The sequence below is a fragment of the Sturnus vulgaris genome, chromosome 13 (assembly GCF_052056855.1).
Source record: "Sturnus vulgaris isolate bStuVul1 chromosome 13, bStuVul1.hap1, whole genome shotgun sequence".
NCBI classification, from domain to species: Eukaryota; Metazoa; Chordata; class Aves; order Passeriformes; family Sturnidae; genus Sturnus; species Sturnus vulgaris.
In genome coordinates this window covers 16,925,521-16,949,202 of record NC_142255.1, presented here as the reverse complement: position 1 = coordinate 16,949,202, position 23,682 = coordinate 16,925,521, and the positions used below count along the sequence as shown (strand labels likewise).

The following is a 23,682-nucleotide window of genomic DNA, read 5'->3' as shown; positions in this document are numbered from 1 at the left end:
CACGTAGCCTTGCTGGTGAGTTGGGTCAAACATAAAGATCCTGGTTCATTATTTTTCATCTTATTATATACTTCTTCTCTTTACCAATTTCTTTTCCATTTTTTGCTATGCCTCTTTCTTTATCATAGGCTGCTTGCATAGGCTCAGCCATAAAATCACCTACCTGTGAAAGAAACATCCTTCTATTTATTGTGTCTATTTTTTATGATGAGTTTTACTTTGAATTTATTTTATTTAACAATACTCTACTTCTTTCCTTTCAGTACATTATAACTACTCCTTCCTGTGTCATTTGGAACTGGCCAAAGTTGGCAGATCTCAAATTTCTTTTTGCTCTTTGAAATGTGCAGTTTCTTTCTCCTTCAGTGATAATGGGCATTGTGTTTCCTTAGAAATATTTTTGGGGGCCTATTATTCCTCAGCCACTTCAGTTGGCAAACTGAAGGCTTGGAAACAAATTAGCTTGGATGGCAGCCCAAGCTGTCAAAATGAGCCTTCCATTCATTACTGAATCATCCACCTCCTGCATTTAGATCTTCAGCCCCACTTTTCCAGTAAGCTTCTCAGTAGAGTTCTTGGAATTCTTTTTTTCTGTCACTTTTGAACTAAACTCCTCCACTCTACTTCATTTACGACCACACAGCAAAGCTACTTCCCCATTATGTGCAAGCAGTGAACTAATAATGCCAGTATAGAGGGCAGAGCTGGTCATCGTTTTTGGTAGAAGACATTAAAATTATATTTTTCTCACATATTATTCCTCTATGAATTACCTGAGGCTGAGGCCTTGATCATTTTGTCAGGCAAGAAATTCCAGGTAGAAAAACTGATTTCTACACAGTTGTCATTAAAATTGTATTATTAGCCTTGCTCTGAAATGATCTGGAGATGAGGTAGGAAGGTCTTGTATCACTTATGGCCTTCAAATATTCTCCCTCACTTCTTTCTGGGCTTTGGGTTTTCTTTTTGTGTTTTTTTTTTTTTTTTTTTTTTTTTTTTTTTTTTCTGCTTGGTTTTTCTTCTCTCCTGTCTTTGTCAATAAGCATTTTCTTAGAGGAATAAATCTCTCAGAAATTTTTTGTAGCACCTTTTCCCTTTCTCACTTAATGTTAATATGGAATTTGTTAAGGGAATTTTCAGAACACAACGTTTTGGCCCCGACCATTGTAGTAAACTTTTTTTTGTGTTTCTATTTCAAGCAGTATTTTTTAAAACAGAAAACTATTCTGATTGTTAGTGAAAGGTAGTTAAAACAAGTTAACAAGTTTGAAGGTCCTTGGCTCTCCTTCTATGGGGTAGACAAAGAGAGCTGGTGTAAAGACCAAGAGGCTTCAGATTTCTACTGAAAATTGATTGAAAAATCCATGAAATTACCCTTGATTCTACACTACAGTTCTACCTGACTGAAATCCAACAGAATGAAGGGAAAGGAGGCAAATTTCTTGGCCAAAGGCCACATTCTCAGCATGCACAGTGTTAATATTAGAGACTCTGGAGAAGTTTCCACTGGCAATGCAGCTGTTGGGATGAGGTGTCCAGGAAGGAACAAGTGTCAAACCTTGTAAAGTTTTAGAAGATAAAGTTAGGAAAAATGGATATATATTTATAGCAGAAAGGGAACTTTAGCTCTTCATTACTGAGTTTGAGGCTGGACCAGAAAAGGTGTTTAGACTTTTCTCATGGGAAGGGTCACAACTTTATTTCTTATTTCTCACTAGAATCATGTGTGTCCCTCCAGTCTGAACGCACACCAGCACTTGGGGCTTGGACAGCAAAGGGCCACAGGGACTTCAGATACCTGGAAAAACATGGAGAGAGCACGGGGACAGCTGCTAGGCTGTGTAAGGCTAGAAGGTACCACCTATTCCCTTGGTCACTGCTGCCTTGTTTTGGTCTCAAGCAATGTTTTGCTGCAGTCTTTATTCAGTCACTTCCTAATCTTCCTAAGCCCAAACTAGGCCAATAACCCCAGCAAATCTATTTTTGCTGTGCTTGTCAGCACAGAAGTGAAGAATAAGCTGGAAAACTGCTTTTTAGATTCAAGTTCAGTTGTAAATACCTGCTGCTGTGCATAAAAAGTTGCATAATAATGGCATGGGATGAACTGAATGTTCACAAAATGTAATAAAGTTTTTTTTTTTTTTAAATAACAGCACTCCTGATTTATAGACACAGCAGATCATGAAGAGACAGGACACCCACTGGCTTCTCTCTCACTGTCAAGAGCAGCAGGGTTATCCATTGACATGGCCTGAAACAGGAACAGCATCAAGGCAGCACGAGGTTGAGGTTCTGTGATTCTGCCATCAAGTGAGAACAAGCACATTAACAACAAACTGAGAGGGAGAAGCCAAGCCCAGCAGGGCACACAGGGGTTTTCTGTGATGTGTCCTACAAACTGAGGTCATTTTCTAAGGCATTTTCTACTCCCCCAGGTGAAGATGGTTATTTGCACAACACTGAGTTAGCAAGGCAGATTTGATTGCAGTTGCATTTCTTGTGATGCAGTTTCACCTCTTTTTATCCTTAACCAACTTCTCTGGGGTTCTGACACAATTATAATTCCATTACAAGAATTAAAAAAATACCAAAAAAATCTATAGGATTGGTCTTCTAAGCAGATAAGTCTGTTTCCCTCTTTTGTCATGCAGGAATTCTGCCTCCCAGATTAAATAGGCATTTAGCATAAATACACTGTGGTGATTATTGCAATTTGGGGACTAACGATTTCCTTTTTCTCAAGCTTTCCTGCTATGCAGTTGGTTGTGTTTCCACACTTATGGTGGTGAATTAACTCCCTGTGGATAATATAGCTTCACTTGCAGCAGATGTCAAGACTCTTAATCAGAATTTAAGTAGCTTCAATTACATTTACTTAATTCACTTTGGAAGTGGAGTAAGTTAAATTGAATTAGGCCTACTTTAATTCTGAATGAGTGTGTCCACACAGACATTCAGTGCATTTCAGCTAATCTGTTGTAAAAATTCATTCAGGTTCTGTTTGCAAGTACTCTCCAAAGTACAGATACAGAGCCTGTGGGTGCTGGAGATAAGGAGTAGGGAGGGACAGACAATGCTGGGGATGAAAGGCATGGCTGAGGACATTTGGGTGCAATAACTGCAATTCCATAGCAAACAAGAAATGTATTTAGCCACAGTACACAAAAGCCTGGATCTTATTCTGCCTGGTTAGAATGAAAAGTGCTCAGAGAGCAGCTGCCCCCATGCCTGGGTTTGCTTTTGGGGATGCAACTGCAGTCAAGGTGGTTGAAATTGTAATTTATAGACAGACATCGTGGTAAATGGAACCAAAAATGTATCTGTTCCTTTATCTCTTGGCAACGGTGGCCAACTGCAGAGCTTCTGAGGAGGATAAAACTCTGCACTAATCCCTGGTGCATTCCCCCTGCAGAAGTTAGCAAGGATTTCCTGAGTCAGAAATGGAGTTTTAGAGCAATTATTAATTGCTCATAATGGATTTTCCCCATGAATTGCTGAGCACTTTAGCACTTTACTAAAACAGAAATGTTTACTATTGCCTGCATGGTTTCTGTCATTTGTATTACCTACCTATCATTTGTAGAATGCAGTTCTGGGATTAACCCTGCAGGTATGTGGCCAGTGTGACTATTTTCTCTAAGTCAACAACAAAATAATTAATGGCCTTATAAAGCTTGCAAAGTTATTATCCACCATGTCCTGAACAAGCACACAGTCCTGATCATTCTCTCTCAAAAATGATGTGATAGAAAAAGAGAAGATACAGAGGAGGGCAACAAGGATGTGTAAAGTTCTAAAATGGATTTCCTGGAAGAGATTAAATAAAATAGGGCAGTTAGGTTTGGGAGAGAGACACATAATACAGGTGTGTCTAAAGTCATAAATGGCATGAGAAAAATGAACTGGAAATTACTATCCCCTGTTATAATGTAAGACTAAAGGGGCAATGAAGGGAATTTTAAGGCAGCTACTTTAGACCAGGACAAACAGAACTGCTTTTTCACACAGTGCATAACTCAGTTGTGGAACTTATTGCTGACAGATATAGATTCAAGAAGCAATTAGACAAATTCATGGAAAATAGGTCCAGCAGGAGCTGTTAAACACGCTGATGCAGATGCAACCTCTGGCTCAGGAAATCCCCAAATGGCAGATTGCCAGAAGCTGGAATGTGGAAGAAGCATCACTCTAGGCCTGGTGTGTTTCTCTGCTCTTTCTCTGAGTAACCACTTTGGGCTGCTGCTTAGTGTGAGTTTCAAGCCTCTACGGAAGATTGTGCACTCTTAGGCTTTTATTTATCCCTTGCTGGGCATTGCTGGTATTCCATGCATCACATTGTTTAATCCTCTCTCTTTTCAGGGCTGTGGTATAATGTGGATGTTTGATTTTAGGCAATAGCTGAATTGTGCAGTCTGAGGCATAAAGTGTCAGCCTGTTGTTGTGACAGTACAGCAGTGCATAAACCACCATCATTAACCCTGTGACAAAGCAGGCTCCACATCCCCATCCCTGCCCACACGGATGAATGGGAAAGATTAGCAGTTCAGTGCTTACAGGAAGATTTCTGATGGTCTGGCAGAAAAAGGGAGGGAGTGAATTCCAGAGTAGCTGCCTCCATGCTTTTAAACCACTTTAGGATGGACAGTCACTGGTGGGGCTGTCCAGCCTGCCTAGCACCATTATAAAGAAAAGTGCTGCATTTCTAGGCTGGACTTCCCTCTCATAATTTCCAGTTGTAGAAATCTGTGGGTTGCATTAATTCATTTGTGGAGTCTGAGTTAAGGCAGAGAGATTGGTTTGCTGGAATCAGGCCCCTGAAATGGAAAACAGCAGGGAGCTGGCCCCTGCCAGAGCTTTGTGATAGGAGCAAGAAGCACCAGGTACAGTTCTGGAAATACAGAGCCAGCTCCTGCCTCAGCACTAATTTCTGGCACAACATTGAGCAAATCCTCTGTTCTTCCAAAAAACTGGTTCCCAAGGGTGAATATACCTCTGTATATTCAGCTGCAGAAAGACCACGGCTTCATCCCTTTGTCTGCCTTTTCATTCCTCCTGGGTTTGGGCTTCACAGAGCTCCACAAACCCCCCAACTATAGATCAATGTATCTGATACTCTTATTAATGCTGTATTCAGGTTCCAATTCTATGCTGAATGATACCCCACTGCTTCTGGGGGAAAATCTTTGTCTTTTTCTTTCTGTGACTTAGAAATGGCTCATGGTGCATTGAGCTCATAGATTCTCTTTGATTGTGAGTGTAACCTTTCAGCGTGAGGCTGCTGGTGCAAGTGAAATCAAAAAGCCTTTGTGAAAGTGTCTTAACAAGCCAGTGGTGTGATGGTCTAAGCTCTCACCTGGCTCCCAGTCAGCCTGAGCTTGACCAGGTTCTTTAGACTGCTAAATGGTGGTTTCAGGCATATTGGGCTTTCTGATTACTTGCCACAGAACAATTAAAGCATTGGTTTTGCATTCCCAGAGTGTTTGTCCCTAACACTGCCTAAATGAATTACATGCTGTTTTTCTTAACCCAAATGGGATAGATTTGGAGTTACACTGTGATAATTCCTGAGTATAATAAATAGAAAAATATAAAGGCAAGCCCTTTTCTCATCACGAAAGGGAAAAGCCATGAGTGCTAAAGTGACTTTGCAGAATGAAAACAGTTGATGCCCAGGGCCTGCTCTAACAGAGAGAATAAGAAAATCTGCATTCAGGATAAACAAAAGTGAGCCACCTGCCATATAGATGAACCAGTTCCTCAGGGAGGAACTCACCACTTTACACCTGTAATGCCTGTGTGCCTTTGCCCTGAATGCTTTCAGCATTTGCATTTTTGTCATCTAAAAGCTGTTGCTCTGAGTTCTGTGACTACGTCTACATAGCACTAAAGGAGAATGAAAAGCTCTTCTGTGACTGTAAAAGTGCCTAAATCAATCAATAAATATTGGTTTAAATGAGTGTTAGGTGCTACACAAGCAGTATTGATGTGAACTGGGGAGGAAAAGAGAAGCCTTGAGAGGTGCAGGTCTGTTCCCCTAGGATGTGTCCAAGTGTACTTACTTTCCTGTACTTTTAGCTTTTTATAGTGAAAATAAGTACCTAAATTCATTTGAACAGCTGAACTTCTATTAATTTAATTGGAAGAGATTCTGGTATCTGTATAAGGCCACTGCTAGAATGGTATTAATCAGTTTTAATAATAATTTTTAAAGCTAATCTTCCTCTTTGACAGGATTTAAAACAAAGGAAGTGAGGGTCAGTGACTTTCCAGAGGTGTCACAGTGGAATTGTTGTAGGACTGTTGTAAGAATCCATCAGTTCTGAGGTCTGAGCACCATGGGCTGTTTGTTTTAAGGCTGGCTGTTGATTTGAAATGCAGTATTTACCAATAGCTGGGAAACATTAATTGGGCATCTTGCAGGACACTGAGCTACATAAAAGAAATCTGTCATGTGTCCTGCCCAGTCCAAATGAATTCAGCTGCTGCATTGTGGAGGATTTTCTATCCACAGGTGAACCCTGTGAGATTCCAAAGGGAGATGCTGAGAAAAGGGAAGGAAGGCTGTCAGACAGAGGTCCTTCTGCAGGGTAGGAGGGAAAAGGAGCAGAAATGTGCAGTGCACGTACAGCAACAAAGGTGTGTGTTAGGTTAATTATTAGGGCCAAAAGTGCATTGTCTGTGCTGCCTTGGAAAAAGTGGCAGGGGAAGGAGATGTAGGAAAACAGCTTGGCACTCATGGGCACTGTGGCACAGTGGGGAGGAGGCCTGGGTGCCAGGGTGAGATAGAGAAGCCACCAGTAAAGAGTTTCCAGTTCTGAGGCTCTGTTCTCAACTGTTCAGCTGCTTTGCACATTGCAAAAATAATAATTATTGTTTATTAGGAGGCTATCCATCAGCTGATGCCTCAGGCTGCCTCTCGAGATCAGAATATAAACCAAATTGGGCTGCTGCTCTCAATAAAGAGAGTTTTAATCTGTTTCAGAGCAACTGTGTGACACTGAAGTCATTCTAAGGTTAAGTGGGAAGGAGTTCCAGGAAACTGAGGTTGTAGGAGAATTATTTGTACAAACAGTGTCTTTCTTCAAATGCAACCAGTCTGAGGGTTATGCCTGTGCTTATTAAGGCAGAACAATATGAAAAGAGTTTGAAGATTGGAAGCAGATCTTAGTGCCTGCCCATTAAATGCCTGAGACGTGAGAACCAACTTTTTAAACTCTACTTTTATGATCGTCAAGTCTGTGACAGGTCAGTGTTTAGTCTATTATCTTATCAGCTAGTGGCTACATATTCATTGGAGAGAGATGAGCTGTCCATTATATGTATTTTGTACTTTTATGATGAAAGATAATTTGTGTAAAAGCATCCAAAGCGTAGGCATTTTGGGATGCTTTTAACATATCAAAAGAATCTGATCTGTATCTGTCTTTTTCCTCCAGCCAAATTACTCACCAGGAATACTGATTCTTTTATTTCCTTTCCATTCATTTTCCATGCAGTCTGTGTTTAAAAAAAAAAAAAAAATCATTATTTTCTTTTTATTTTTTATATAAGGGGTGAAGAACAGGAAGTGGAGGGTAAGACACAAAACAAAACCACACAATTAAGGGTATTTTGTATTGTCTTTTAAAATATTTGTTCTAATTATTTATTTCATCAAATGTTGGTATAGAGGGAACATTTTTCTGCTCCCTCTATAAATTTTCCCCTAATGTTCCCTTATATTTGCCAGAGTGGGAAAATTTAAAGTAGCAAAACAATCTGGAAGAGACTGGCTTCTTTATAAAGCTCTGTTTTGTTATCAGGCTATTTTGAATGAATTGATCTTAGATTGTATCTCCAGTTACCCAATGGGGAAGATGCTTCTCTGCCTGCCAGATTGGAAGCTTGGAGCAGTGTTAAGTGGCCAAGTGAGTTAGGTCTTGGGGTTGAAAAATCTCCTTTTTCTGGAGATCCTTTTGGTGAAGCCAGAATAGTTTGGAATGATGTTCAGTCTTTTGAATTGTGTGGGGTTGTGGAGCTATGCCACAAAAAATTCTTTGACCAGGAAAAGATATTGTTTGACTGGGAAACTGTCTTCCACTGTTCCTTCTTTTCCATATGTGGAAATACACGGTTGCCATGGAGTTGTAGCAGGCTGGTCTACTCATTTTGCAAGTCTCTCAAAGTTTTAACCCTTTTCAATTTGCCAATCTGCCCCTTTTTACTTCTTGGACAGGAACTCTTGGGTTTAAGCCTTTTGACAGCTTTCTCACTTTCTTTTTTTCTTTTTTTTTTAAGTTAAATTACATAGATGTATTTTTGAGGGAACCATGGATACCCAGGGCTTTGAAGACCAGAGATTAAAATCACCATATAAAAGATCTAGAAAGATTCAGAGCACATCAGCCTGGTAATGATTATTTCAGTGGTTATTGTGTTTACTTTCAGATGTTTTAGAGAGCATACACAATATGTCTAATATATTGTCTTGAGGAATATATCAGGAATATATCATAGGAATGGCTGATGGCTTCATGTAGCAAGGGAATTTGTAGCTGTGAGCTTGAAGGGTTTGTTTATGCACAGGGTCTTTGTGTTTTAAGAAAATGCTTCATTGTCTTACAGCACCTTTTGCTCCCAAGGGCTTGCTCCTGATCAGGATGAGGAGTAACTGCTTGATTTAAGCCAGAGATTCATGGCAGGTTAAATCCATGCTGAGCTCAGTCTCTGGCTCAGGCAGGTGAGGTTCCCCAACAAGCTTTAGCTGCAGTCTGCAGCTGCTGGCCAGAGAAAAGGAGTATCTCTGTGGAAAAAGGAGAATAATAAACCTCCTCCACTCTGGGACCTTCCCCTCTGATTTGGGGTGACAATCAGAGTTCTTCCCTCAGCCTCATCTTCCCACCATGTCACTTCTCTTGATTTCTGGTTTGCCCTGCTCCTATTTCTGCATTTTTTGACATTTGCCTTTGCAACTCAGCTTCCTGGTTCCTCTCCTCCCTTCTCAAGTTCATCTCCTCCCAAAGCCATGGAGTTGTGCTGCTCAGATCTGTTCCCTGACTGAGCTCACCCTTACCATTCCCCAGTGTGCCCATTCCATAGCTCCTCCTCTTAGCTCCCTGTAGCTCTTTTCTTGTTGAATCCCATCTTTTTCTCATTGGCCTTACGGGTTTGTGGGAGGTTTGGGGCTGGCTTCTCCAATTATTACCTTCTTCCAGAGGGCCATCCATCAGAACAATTAACCAGCTCTCCTTCCCATTGCAATCAGGAGGAAAGGTGTTCCTACCATTCCATAAGTGCTTGCTTTACATGCAAAAGTGCATGTCTGCATTTTGCCTTCAGTAAATAGTGCTGCATTTTTAATGAGCTTGTCCCTAAGTAACAGATTGTGCCGCCAAATGCTTTAAATTTCAGTCTTTTCAGATTCTAAAATAAGTTTTTGCTGACTTTTTGTTGGTAATGGCTGAAGGGGATGGTTTTCAAAATATGCATGGCTGGCACCAGCTGAAGATTGCTTTTTATTTTCCTCATGCTGAGTGTGCTGGCTCTTTTCTCTCATTTATCCCAGGGAAGCTTGTTTAAATGTCCCTTGCATACTGTAATTGAATCCACTGTAGGAACTCAAGCTTGTAGCATCTTTCTCTGGGCCTCTGGAACTTCCTGGGGGTGAAAAATCTGTGTTTAATGATGAACTCTGCAGTCTGAAGCCTCGTGTGAGAGACTACCCAAGGAGTGAGACAGGAAATGTGTCGCTGTGCTCTGCTTTAATTCAAGAGGTAAATGAGGGCACCGTGGGTCATGGCCATAGGTGTCAGCTCCAGGCTCACTCCTTGGCTCAGCAGTTGGAACAACAGCCCGTGTGGAGCCTCTGCCTAGAGCTGAACTGAGAATTCAGAGTGAAGAGAAACATATTCTTGCTCTTGAGTTTCTGAAAGAGATTTGGCAGTGTGAAATCCCAGGGCTGCACTGGTGCCTTTGGAATTGAACTCAGAATTAGTGAGTTAAATCTATTCAACTGTTTGGTTGTGGGGCCAACTTTCCAGCTGATGATGCTCAACACACTTTAATAAACCCTTCATGGATGTCAACAAAGTCTTATCAGCTTTTGCTTTTTAAGAATCCAACCCCACCGTGCTCACAGATATTTCATTTTAAGTGTTGTAATATGGGAAAATGGTCTAAGGTTTTGTTTTGAAACAGGGAGCTTGAATAGTTTTAGGTGAAATGTAAGAAATAGATTTTAGGGAGATGGTGCACAATTGTTAACACTTGTATAACTCTGTTAGGCCCAAAAGGTGTGAGACCTGAGAATAACAGCTTGTCACCTGGGGCCAGTGTGAGCATGAGGCTGGGGTGTAACTAAAGGAAACAGAAAAATGTGGCATTAATTTTGTTTTTCATGGTAGTAGTGGTTATTTTGAAGTTGCAAAGTGAGAAAGAACTAAACTTACTCATAGACATAAGAGATATGGATCTGACCTGGTAGAGAACTGTGGCCTGATCAGGTTTCTGGCATATACAAGAAATTCTGGTGTGAGATTGGAAGAAAGTGATGAACAAATTGTCTCCTGGGAGAGCTGAGGAGGGCCAGGATGAAAGGGAAAAGAGGGGGAAGTGGAAAGAGTCAAAAGAAGTTGTGCAAGGTGCTGAATGTGAAAACAATGAGCTTTGATGTGATGAACATTGGCTGGGAAGCAGAAGGATCTGAGGATGGCAGAGAAGGTAGGTGACTCTGGATAAATGGACTGGAGGGGATGAGGGCAGAAGCCTGGAGGGGAGAAAGCTTCAGTGAGACAGGCGTGAGATGACTAAGCCTTGGCTGAAAGGCTTCAGCATTGTAAATTGGCCAGGAGGATTTAATGGCAGCTTTGACGTCTGGGAGAAGAGGGAGGAAGAGCTGAAAATGCCCCTAAGAATTTGGATGTGTGAGAAGGACATCGCCACTGGCAATGTGGAGAGGAAGGAGAAAACGCATTTAAGCCCCCAAGGCTGAAATTCTGAGCACACAGGAGGAGTTTGGGGGCAGCAGCCCCTCTGGAGCTGGTGCAGTGTGTGGGTGGGGAGCAGCTTTGCCTGCAATGGGACAGGGGTGACACTGGTGTCAGGTCACTGTGCCAGCCACAGAGCTCACTGGAGAGGTGGGAAGGAGGCATTTTAAGGCTAAAGTGGATTCCCACTCCCCGAGCAAAAGGGGATGCCAGGGAAATAATGTGGCTCCCAGTGATGGCAATTTACTCTGCAGCTGGAGGGTTCTCATGCGCTGTCCTCATCTCCTGCAGGCTCTCCCTGCAGCTCTCCCTGCTCTCCCTGCTCCATGTGGAAGCAGGCTGCTGCCCTCCAGGCTGGACCTGGCTCTGGGGAAGCCTTGGCACACCTTTCCCCCAGCCCGGGTGCCCCTGCAGTCCCGGGAGTGCCTCCTTCCCTTTCTCTTCACCCTGCACATCTGCTCCTGCTTTTAAAGCTTCAGCCCTGATTTGGTGCTTTGAGGGAGATCCTCATCCCCATGGTGTTGAGTGTTCATGTAGCAGGACATTCCCTGCCAGGCCCTGGGGACTGTGCTCTCCTGCTGGCAGCACCCAGAGTTTCTGTCTTCTGGGTACACCACAAACAGCAATTTTTCTCCTTTTTTCCCCCCTGTTTTGTTAAGCATTATATGGCTTTTCTTAGGCCACACGCAGTGCATGGAATAGAACATCAACTGTGAGAAGGAGACCGAGGTTGACCTTAAGATCTTGCATTTTTTGTGCCTTTTTGCTGTGGATTTCCGAGGGTGTGAGTGTAACAAAGGTGCAGATCCCTTTTCCCTGCTCTTTTCCCAGATCTGGTGTGTTTTCTCTGGTCCAGAGGCTGCCTCTCTCCTTCTTCCAATGTGCACCTGGCCCTGCCCTACCTGCACCTCTGCAGGGCACTAATTTTCAGTGCAGCTGTTGTCAGTCTGGGTCTTTTAAGCTCAAAACTTTGAGGCCCACAATGTGTCAATGCCTTTGAAAAACTTGGCTAAATGGCTTTATAAATGCAAGGGAATGAAATGGTAAATGTCAATATGTCTGTGGTGAAAATGTGAGTGTTCAGGGATACTGAAGGATGGCATTTCACAGGGAGCTTCTCCCACTCCTTTTTTCTTTTCTAAGAATGCCCACTTTTTTCAACAAGCCACCTTCAAGCACGCAGACAGTGCAAGATCCTGAGTTAAATTTATCCTTTCCACAACTCCACCGACTTCAATAGAGTTGCACCAACACTTGTCCCATCTTTTGTACTTGATTAATTTATGTTCATTTTACTTCTCCGGTGCCAGTGAAAGAATTTAATAGACTCTTATTGTTCCCTGCAGACTCCCCCCCTCTGTGCAGGGAGGCATCAAGCTCTTCTGTGGGTTGGCATTGTTGTTCTTTCTCTTTTTGATTTCCTTCATGGAACAGAAAGAGATTACACCAGGGGAGCTAACTGTGTACTTGGCTCTCCAGGGAATTCAATACATGCCTGCAATTAACCTGCATTGAACTGGCCATTGGATGTTGCTATTCCCCCACAATAAACACAGATGGGAGGCAGTTTTGACTGAGTATTTGTATACTGCAGGTTGGCACAGCTCAAATCAAAATAAATACAATTTCCAGACGGTTCCGATCCCTGCCTTTCCTTTCTCCTTTCTGCTTTTTTTTTGTTTGTTTGTTTGTTTGTTTTGGGGTTTTTTGTGATTTTTTTTTTTTTTGACAGAGGAGAAGAAAAATCTGAATAGTATAAAAACCCCTCTTGTTTGTCCCCCAAAATAAATATTTCACCTAAAAGCTTAATTTATGTCAGATCTCAGCCCCATCAGTCTGTCAGGAAGACAGAAAAAGGGTAGAAAAATTTTAATCAGGATTTTGCAGGGAAAGTAATTCAGTGGGAGAGAAAGTACAGTTTGGATTGCACTTAATATCACAAGCTCTCATCTTACTGGTGCTTGGAACATTGTACAGCTTGAGTTCTGAGGATTAAAATAAGATTCTGAAGGTTTGTGGGCGAAAATACATCTTTATGTGTTTCTCAGGCTAGAAAGTGAAGAGAATATGTTCCAACTGAAACAGTTTTTTCTTTACTTGTTTGGGCAGGAGAGGCTGTGGGTTGGAATGAGCACTTCATTAGCTATTAATTATTTTCCTCATTCACAAAACCAAGAGATTTCCTCCATTGCTAAAAATGGGTCATCTGTGGGAAAACCTGAGTTCTGGGAAGATTTAAAAAAAAAACCCAAAAAAACTAAGCAAAACAAAGCACAATTGTTTAGTTTAAAGAAATTGAGCTAAGCATATAAAAAATCTGCCACCAGGGTCAGACTTGATGCCATGTGTATTTTTTTTTTTCATTAAAGGAGTGCAGATTTTGAGCCCAAGCTATTATTTCAGGTGACTTGAGGCCCTCCGGGGGCAGCAGTGAAATGGAAAAGAGCACGGCAGCCTGCTCTTGGAACTGATGCTCACTGAATCTGAAAGGTCATGTCATGTTTTCTGGCAATTGACTCAATGGGTTTGGATTCTACAACATAAGGTCGGGCCGTTTTCACTCAGCACATGTTTACTGGGGAATGTGCCTTCCAGTTGTTTTCACATTGACCTTATTACCCTGCCACACTGATGAGCCTGGCACAAAACCTACTTTTTGTATTGCTGTGTGCACCACATTCCCTCTCCCTTTCCTGCCCTCCAACATTGCTGCTTTGGGCTGCAGATGGAGGGTTTGGTGTCTGCATTTCCCCTCGCTCCCTGTGTGCCTCTGTTACAACCCAGAGTGCAGAAGCCCCTTGACTGCACACTTTGGAGGAGCAAGAGGGTGCAGTGGGATTTCCTGGGGTTTGGTTGCCAGGTTTTGCAATAGGAAAGGAGGGTTCACAGCATCTGAGGTAAAATCCCTTCCCAGTGTTCCTGGCCACGAGCTGGACAGGGCAGGACTCACAGCCCAGGGCTGGGATGGGCTCCACACTGAGCAATGTTTGAAGGGATGGAGGCAGCACTTCCCTCCTTCATGGTAAATCTGCTCCTTCATGCAAATAGACTGGCCAAGCTTTGCAGGGATAAATAAAATACTGCTGCTATTTCTGCAAGCGCATTGGCAGCTCTCTCTCCTTGCAGCCACACAAGTTCTTGTGCTGAGAACACAATATGCGTCTCTGCCACCTTTTCAGGCTTAAAAAAGTGTTTTGGGCTTCTGTCAATTTTAGGAGTTATAAATTAAAGACAAGGAGTTTATTATTACTTGGAACGCTCCCATGTTTTAAACAGTTTGAGACAAAAAGGAGCTGAGACACTTGAAAAATGTTGGTAGAGGGAAGGAAATAAGCCCACGAGTGCTTTCTTCTGTGAATGCATTGCTTAACCTTGTCCTGCCACCTGATTGTCAACCCTGGCTGCCCCAAGAAGTAAAAAATGTTGTGGTGCTTTGTCATTGTGTTTGGATGTTGCTCTTTCAGTAAGGTCAGAGCACACTTGCAGCAAATCCACAAGTCAGAGAGCAAGGCACACTGTGATGTTACAGGGGAGTGTCAGGACCTGGAGAGAGGAGAGGTTTGGTTCTGGCTTGGACTTTGCTGTCTGAGCTTGGCACTGACAGGTTATTTTTTGAGACAACCTCAGTCTCCAGATCATATGCTGTATAAGACCTAGGGATCAGTTATTACCCTGGGCATCTTTTTGTCAATAACATGAGAGAGGCTTGAGAGAGGCTTCATGAGTGGCTGCTACAGTTACCAGGATGAAGGAAGTGTCCACTGACCAGGTGGATTTTTAAACCAGAAAATGTCCCAGTCATTATTTGCCATCAGGATAGCTTTTGTCTGGGTGTTGCACTTTAGGAGGGAAGTTGCAGGAGAAGAGTGAAGGCTTCCTGGGTGCTGTGGGTTGGCTGGATGGATTCCTGATGCAGCTGTGTCCTGCACATGCTTTGTGCTGGTGTTTCAGTATGTTAGGGTGCAAAGCTCCATGTGGACATACCCAGTGAAGCACTGGAACAGGAACATCGAGCTGTGTCAGGCTCTTGCTGTGTCTCAGGCTGAAGGGGTGGGAATTGCTGAGGAGGAGGAGGGTTAATGCATTAACTTACCTCAGAGGGTGCTGATCATGCTGTGGAGGCACACCAGCCTGTTTGGCACTGGCTTCCTTCCCACAAAACCAGTGGGCAGTGTAGGGAAGCCTGCAATGGCAGGTTGTTCCCAAAGTGTCACCCAGAGCTTGGCTGCTCATCCAGTTTTTAGAACCTTAATTTTTGCAGGACGTGCAGGCTTGCCTGGTCCTGCAAGTCCATCTTGGGTAAACCACTGCCAGACTTAAACCCTCAAGTGAAACTTTCTTGAACAAATCCTGGCTTTTGTGTTTACAAAGTGAACTGAAGAGCATGGACTGTACAACCAGAGCAACTCCAGAAAATACTTCTATAATTCTGTTTGCTAAAGTCTGGAAGTTAGTAGTCATCTCAGCAAGAGGACCAAGGCAAGGCTTGACAAACACATGCCCATTTTAAAGAGGAATAAAGAGTCAGTGTCAAATTGCCTTGTTTTACAGTCATATTCATTATACTATTTGCTTTGACTCCTGTAGTTTGAATCTGTTTCCCCAACAATTTTGCAGTGCTGCATGACATATTCACTCTGAGTGGAAGCCATTTTAGTGGATCAGCCTGCTGATTTCACAAGGGCCTAAAGGGTAAAACTCCTTGGAGCAGTGTTCAGCACTCAAGTAGTTTGTCTTGGTAGGAAAAATCCAGTTTAAATGGTGCAATAGCCTTTCTTAACTAAGATTGCAAATGCCCTGTGGCTGGCTGCTCTGTTCTCACTTTAGGTGACGGCTGTGGATTAAGAGCCTGAGGCTTTGGCTAACATCTATAGGCAAGGCAGTGCATCCCCAGGGTCTAATTCAAGGAAAGTTGTGCAGGTGTCATAATTAGCAGTTTCCTGTTAAAGCTCCACAAATAAGCTGTAATCCTCTAGGCACTAGTCTCCAAAACCCCTTGCAGGTTTGTTTTCAGACCAAGTAATATTCATCTGTAACCTTTCTTTTTTTTTTTTTTTTTTTTAATTGCCCAAGCTGCACATTTAACTACCCTGGGCCCACTGGCTTAGATTTTGCCGAAAATCAGATGTGAACAGGGATTAATGGTTCCAGTTGCTCACACTACCAAGCCTCCATGCCGAGTGCAGCCTGCCCTTAAATGAGCCTGAGGTGTACAATAGTTCAGTCAGAGCTGAATGGAGGACTTTGGTTTCCTCTGTTACCCCTCCTCGCCCTTCAAGGCCAATAAACATGTCATAAAGGGAGGAAAACGTGTGAAAAGTTAGGAAGCAAAACACAACCCTTAATGGTCTCTGCATGTCCTGCAGCCACCTCTAAGTGAAAGTTGAGGTACCAGATTTTTTAGCACTTGGAGGAAAGCCTGGCTCCCCTTTCCCAGCCACAACGGAGCAGAGACTCCCAGCACAAGTGTTCCTGGATGGAAAAACATTGGGAATGTGTGTGCACAAGTGTGTGTGTGTGTGTGTGTGTGTGTGTGTGTGTGCACATCTGCAGCCAGGGAAAAGGAAGGAGGAGTGTGTTAATTGCAGTGTGAGCACATGTCAGGCAGCAAAGGGAAAGTTTCTCAGATCCCATGAGCAGCAGGGCATCTGAGGACTTTAATGTTTTTCACAGTACAATAAAACTACCAGTGCCAGCTGGAGTCTCCAGCCAAGCTGTGTGCCTTGGAGCTTAGATGTTTCACATCACTGAAGGCTACATAATACTTTCAGCTGGCATTGCATTCCATTTGATATGTCTGGGGATGGAGATAGTTAGTTAAATAATCACATTTGCTGATGTGGTAGCTCAAACAATGGGCCCTTCCCCCTCTCTCCAAACACGTTTTGGGAATATTAATTTGGGAAGAGGGTCACCAAAGCTTTTCATCTCTGTTTTCTTGATCTGTTTCTTTCTTTGTTTAGCCTCTAAGTGTTGACAGGTTGTGATGATGTAGCTTCTTTTGGTGTGAATTTTTGTGAGACAAAAAGAAGGATCTGGTCAGGGTTTTCAAACAGATGAGAGATAAGTCAGAGAGAAATGAGAACTTCGAGGCTTGTTTGTGCTGAAGTGGAGAATTTAGCCTCAGCACTGGGTAGTGTGGGTTCAAGGGTTGACTAGGAAACCATTTAAAATAAATTCAGTATGTGCTATCGCTTCAAGTTGCAAGTAAAAAACCCAGAAGTTGTAAACTTGCAAAGCTCATGGCAAAATAATAATAATCTTACTATATAAATGTAAATAAAATACATTTTGGTCAGACAGGACCAAATCCTTGGTCTTCTAAAGTCCCTTAAAACCATGAAAACAGCACTGGGGTGCTGAGGTATTTATGGAAATATCTGCCTGGTGTTGTGACTCTGGCAGGTTTTGGTCATGGCATTGCTGAGGTGATCATAAGCCAAGCAGGGATGGAGAGAGAGGTGCTGCAGGGACTGTGACTAACCACCACAAATAGTTCTCCAGTATTTTATTTTCTAGAGCCTTTTTTGAAGTTCAGGGTATGTTTTCCAGGGTTTCTAATGTGCAAGATTATAATTCTAGAGACAGATTTATGGGTCTGTGGCTTTTGGTGTACGGAACCAGAGGTGATGATAACGTCACTATCAGAATTACTGGACTTCTCTGTCATCTGCATCAGGATTGTCTAGCTGTGTCTTTTCTTTCTTCAAGAGTTTTCACATGGGGATTTTGTAGAACCTTGACAACCTAGACAGATGACATAAAAGAAGTCATCTAGCTTGGTGTGTTCTTGAACTTGCCTTCTATTTCTTTCTTTCATGTCTCCAGACTTCAGTGTTGCTACAACATAAGTTGTAAGTGTGCACTTTTGCCTGACACAGAGAATTTTCTTGCAAACTTTTGACAAGGTGATAAAACCTGCTTTCTTGGCCTCACTTTGTTGTACAGCACTGAGTGCATGTAACCAACGAAAATCCATTGCAATCTCTGAACTGATGTTATGCAAACAGTTCTAAACCTTCCTGATTCTTTTCTGTTCAGGAAATCACTCTTATAAACAAATACAAATCACTGCTATAAAACTGTGAAACACTGAGTCTTTTGACGTTGCTTATAAGTGATTAGGTTAGAAGGCCAGTTCCTCTTTGCTTCCTATATAATCAGTGGAGAAACCTGAACTCGTTTTTAATATTGTGTTTTGGAGAAGCCTCTGTCTTTTTGCTGTTGCGTAATGATCTCTCAGGTGAGACACCTACAGTCATGCCAAATTCAGGTGGTGTGCATTCAGATCTACCTATCCTGTCCACATCTGTCTGAAGAGACTGAAACATTCATCTGATTACGAGGAGGATTGTGAGGAAAATTAGTTGTTTCAATGAAGTGCTGAAGTTGTTAACCTCTCACAGTGTCTGCTCACTGCCCACATGGCCGAGTGTGCTCCATCACACACTGAAATCACCTTTGCACATGCAGTCACGAGCTCTCTCGAGTTGTAAGGCAAGCCATGATGTTTAAGAACAGCATTAAGAGTTATGCATGAAAGACAGGACACTCCTTATTTCCTGGCAGCCCTTCAAGTCTTGACCTCGTTCCAGGAAGAAAGCAACCTGTGAAAACATCAGCTCCTGTCAGCAGTCACAGCTCAGAGAGAGCAGCACATGCTCCATATGCTGGAGGAGTTGTGAAAATCCCTAGAGCAGCATGTGCTTGTGCTTAAAAAGCAGCTGTCCCTGTACCTCCACTCTGATGGCAGTGCCACCCTTCACCTGATACTCTCCAGCTCCTCAGGGTGGGCACAGTGAGACTTTGGAGTGTTGGAACTTCCTCCCCACAGGTTTTCAGGTGTGGACCATCAACAGCCTTCTGGGTCAAGGTAAATGTTCAAGTGATCAACTCCCTCCTTCATCTTACCCCTGGAAATTACTGATACCAAAGGACCTGATGAGATGGTGCTCAGTCACACACAGTCCTGAAAACAAAGGACCTGGGATTGTCTCAGTTCACCCTCCATATCTGTCTGGAATTGGGAATATCTTCTTCAGACTTCAACAGCTTGTCACATGAGGCTGTATTATGTCCTGTTAGGTCACTCTGGAACCCCTTTATATTTTTGCACTGACTGATTTAAAGGGTCAATCGATGAAATCAATGGCAATGAATATGGGGCAGCAAAAAATAAATGCTTTCCCACTCAGAACAGGAACTTGCTGTCATAGGAGGTTACAGAAGCAAATGCTGTGAATGGGTATCAAGACCTGAACTGTTTAGTGAGATTGCTGATCTTTGGAAAAAGTTACTCATACAGAAGTATCTCTAATACTTCTGTTCTAATATTGCATTTTTTTAAATTATGGTATTGTGTACCATAATGTACGTTAAGAATAATTTATTTTGTTCTGAACTTCAGGCATAGGTTGCTTTGAAAGTCAGGTCAGTGGCCTTCATGCCCCTCAGAGCATGGACTGGGGTGAACGTAATGAGCTTGTCCAAAACCTGCTGGTTCTTTAATGCAAGAATGTTTTCCCCCCCTCCACGATCTACACTAAACATCCCCTCCCTGCCTCTGAATTACTGAGAAATTCTGTGAGCAAAAGGTACCTTTGGATCATCAGTGCACAGTGTTTCTCTTGCAGCTACTAGATGTGAACAATAAGCCATTTTCCCTGAGTTCTATAATGAAAACGCCCTCTTGAATTCCTAAATACTTGAAAATATGTGCTGTGTTGAGGAACTGTTGCCAAGTTTGAGTTATTTGGAATTTCTCTGCATCTCCTTTAGGTTTTTCAAAGTTTGTGAAGCCATTGTGATGGACTGGAAGTTATCCTGCCCTGACCTAGATGCTGTTTTGCTCCAGGCTCAGTGTGTCCCTTGTTATTAATCTTATGATAGGAAGCCTTGAATAACCTGGCTGGAGTCTCTCAGTGATGAGCAGTAGCAGGTTATTCACCATTTTGGTCATGAACTCTTGTACACAGATCTACCCTGGGATTGTTGGCTTTGACTCTGTGTATGTGCAGAATTAAAAGATCCACAGTTTCTGTCTTCTGGATCTACAAGGAAAAAATCTTAAGTTTAGCAGAGAATTCTACCTTTTTATTTTTATTATTTTAGTTTTTTTCCCTTTCTTTTTTTCTTGCTACTGAATCATCTTCTAGCTTGTAAACAAGGTCTTTTATCAGAAACAGACAATACTTCCCGGGTCTTCAGAATTTCTTCTCCCTAAAATTCGTGTGTTGCAGCATAAACATTCATTCTTTCTCTATGCACTTCTGTCCTGAGGCATTTCTTGTTACTAACTACCCTTCAAAGAACTCTTAATTTTAGAGATGAACTAACTCATCTCCCAGGTAATTTTTGTTTTGCTTAAGCCTCCTTCTCATGCTTGAATACTACTAATCTGCTCAAAGTTGCTGAAATCCCCTTTGAAGTCCTAAATTATATCAGTGTGTGACCTCTTCTTACATTACAAGCACTGAGGTTGCTGTAAGAGACAAAAGTGAGAAGAGAAATCTTCATTTGATCCCTGTCCTTGATAATCACAGGCTCTGGCATTCTGGGCTGTCAGGACACAGAGGTACCACTTAACTGAGAACAACAAAAGCTATTTCATCAGGTGATATGCTACATGCTGGGAAAAATGCCCCAGCAGGCTGCAGATCTTGAGCCATTGATGGAGCTGGGTAAATTCAGAATCTCTGGATTGGATCTCTCTTCCCAGTCATGGCCCAGCCTCCCTCTGAAGTCATGCAAATTCTTTGGTGGAGTTGCACAGGTTTGTTTTCTTTTACTTGAAGAACAACCTCCTTTTGCTTGTTCAAATGTAGCTTTCACAGGCTTTATCTCATGGCCTCTCATTTTTACATTGGGAGAGATACTGAACAATTCTCCTTTCTCTCCAAGCCCTCCAGACCACTCATGATTTTATAGACTCCTAAAATAAATTGCTTGTCATCTCTTTTTGAAGCTGAAGTCCTAAAGAGTCTTTGTGATCCTTCCTCATAGAGGTTTACCCTCCCTGAATCTTCTCCAATTCCTTTTCTGGTGTGAGTTGTCCTCATTGGAGAAAACTGGGGTTAGAATCTGGATTTCCTTGCTGTGGGTTTTGACTCTAAGGATGTGTGATAGTCCCCTCTAATACCTTCATGTCTACATTTGTGATCTGAGGAGAGCACTGTGTCTGTGGTGATGGATAGCCCTCATTAGGTCATTCTCCAGCAGTTTTTAGGACACAGAGCCAACCCAAAGGAAGATGAAGGTGAAAGCTCCAATGACATCCTGATCACAAATCCTTGAAAATGAGCTGGGACTGATGATGTTTTTTAAATTGGGCTACACTAATGACCTTAGCAGCTTTAATCCCAGAGCCAGTTTTACAAGCAATGCTGTTGAATGGTTTCAGCAGGACCTGCTGACCAGGGACCATCTGCAGTGTGGATGTGTGACACACTGGGTAAATGCAGTTTGTTTTCTGAAGTCTTGTGTCAGCCATCTGCAACCATTTATCTTGGTTCCATTCCTCTGCATGCAAAACACCATAAAAATGCAGAAGCCTACAACTGGCACAGTGTAATTTTTATGCTGCCAGCACATCCCAGAATGTGGACATAGTGCCCTAAGGTGTTTTTTTTTTCTATGGGAGACTTTATTTCACAGCAACCAAAACACAACTGGATCCCAAAAAACATCCTAAGTATTAAAAGACTCTGGCCTGTCTGCTACTAATGGAATATCCAGCTCCTATGCTCCTTGTTAAAATCCTTGAGCTAATAAAGCACTCATCCCAACTCTGACCTTGGGCTGACAAATGCAGAAAATCATCCAAACCCGATCGAACTCAGTTTAAAGATTGAATTCTGGAGCAATTAAAAAGATAAATAGCTGAAACTTGAAAATAAAGACATAGCCTCAGGTAATGTTCACTATTTAAAACTTATTTGAAACCCTCAAAGTTTTCATGGCAAAGACAATTTTTAGCTTTACTACTAGCACTGGAAGTTAAATCTCAGTGCAACTTGGCTGAATGAGAAGAGTTGCATACTGGCACCTCTTGTATAATTTGAACAAGCAACCCCAGCATTAAGGACCAATAAAACCTGGGGTCGTTTCCATTAATAACCTTCACAGATTTAATGAGAGATAAGGAATGAAGGGCTTCAGAAATGGAAGTCATTGGATGGACCATTCAGACTATCTTTTCTCTGCTCCTGAATTGTCTTTGGAAGTAGGAAATGTTATTACAGTTTTCAGATTTACAGATGAAACATGAACAAACAATGACTAAAACCTCTGCCTGCAATTCTAATCAACCACTGGGCTTACAAAAGGAATCTCTGTCTCTTTTCTCACAGATAAATTTTTTTTTCAGTCTCAGTTGTGTTTGGGAACAATCCACAGACTGATGATTTAGGCTGCTCTGTGAGCCAACTAATCTTGACTTTTCTGAGTTATTTTCAGTGCTAGCTGGGTAATACTTGCATTGAGTTACAGCAGCCTCTTGCAACCCCTTTTCTACTTTACTGCTGTGGAGGTGTTTCAGGTTCCTCAAACCTTCTCCAGCCCCAGGGTAGGACAGGGAAAGGCATTTCATGTGTTCTAAGTGCTCTGACCCTTGTGCTAAAATGATTGAGGCCTAAGCCCCAACAGCACTGTATTCAATTGTCCTTTTCAGTCTGTCCTGCTCACAAATCTCCTTTTTCAGAGCCCACTCTCATTATGTCACAGTCTGGCTCTGAGTTGCTTGGCTGTTTCCTCATATTTGCCCCTTCTGAAGTGAATTTGCCTCTCCTGAAGTGCCCCCCTCTTGCACCACAGCCTTGTGTTTCCAGTGCATCACTTCACTGCCTGTCCTGGCCACCCTTGCTGGGACAGCTGCACCATATCTTCATTTCTGACCCCCAAAACCTGGGGAGGATGAGGCTGCTCCATGACACTACTGCTACAAACCTATTTCTGTAGAAATAACCACAGTAATAATGTGTTCCCTGCAGAGACTTTGCCAAATGTAATGTTGTGACTGGCTATTTATCAGGGCTAGAGGCTATTTATCTGTGATGTTATCCAGGCTTTTTTTTTTTTCCAGGAAAAAGACATTTCTATTAAATCTTTCTTTTATTAAAACCCAAATACCCACAGAGCTCTTCCACTTCCAACATGGGAAATTTCTACCCAGTCCTACTTTTCCTTTATCTATTTTTGTGGACTTTATTTACCTGGTAGCATTTGTTGCCATGTGTGATTTTTTAGTCCTACTTAATTCAAATTATAATTAAGTTACTTTGGAGACTTGGAGTTGATTCCTCTCCTTGCCAGAAATTGCTTGCTCTCAGTTCTTGACCTTGAAATGAGGGACAGAAAGAATTCCTCTGTCATTTTGTGAGATTGGGGGATGATGTTTCAAGGCTTTACAAATCCCATACCTCATGATAGGTATGTGTTGTGCCAAATTTAACAGAATTTCTGTTGCTGGTCCTTCTCTCTGCTGTGGTAACCTGAGAAATATTTCAATAAGGTAGGACAGGGGGTGCTTTCAGTTAAGGGTGAAAGTGAAGATGGCTCTTACCTTTCCTTGAGACAATTCTATTAATTGATGAGACAATTCCATTGATGAGCTTTGCAGAGTCAGAATTTTCACCATCTTCTTTCAGAGATGGGGACAGAATTTGGGGACAGAATTTGGCAATGGATGGCTCAGCCCCTGGTGGTGCAAGAAGTTTGGTAT

At 42.3% G+C, this 23,682-nt stretch overlaps 1 long non-coding RNA gene across 1 annotated transcript in view; it reads left to right on the top strand.

Moving 5' to 3' along the window:
• Nucleotides 1–2,153: 2,153 nt before the first annotated feature.
• The window catches only part of LOC148222274 (uncharacterized), a 45,778-nt gene continuing 24,249 nt past the window's right edge, over nt 2,154–23,682 (top strand). The window contains exon 1 of the long non-coding RNA XR_015806413.1: nt 2,154–2,310. This is a non-coding gene — a long non-coding RNA (uncharacterized LOC148222274). The remainder of the gene's footprint in view (nt 2,311–23,682) is intronic.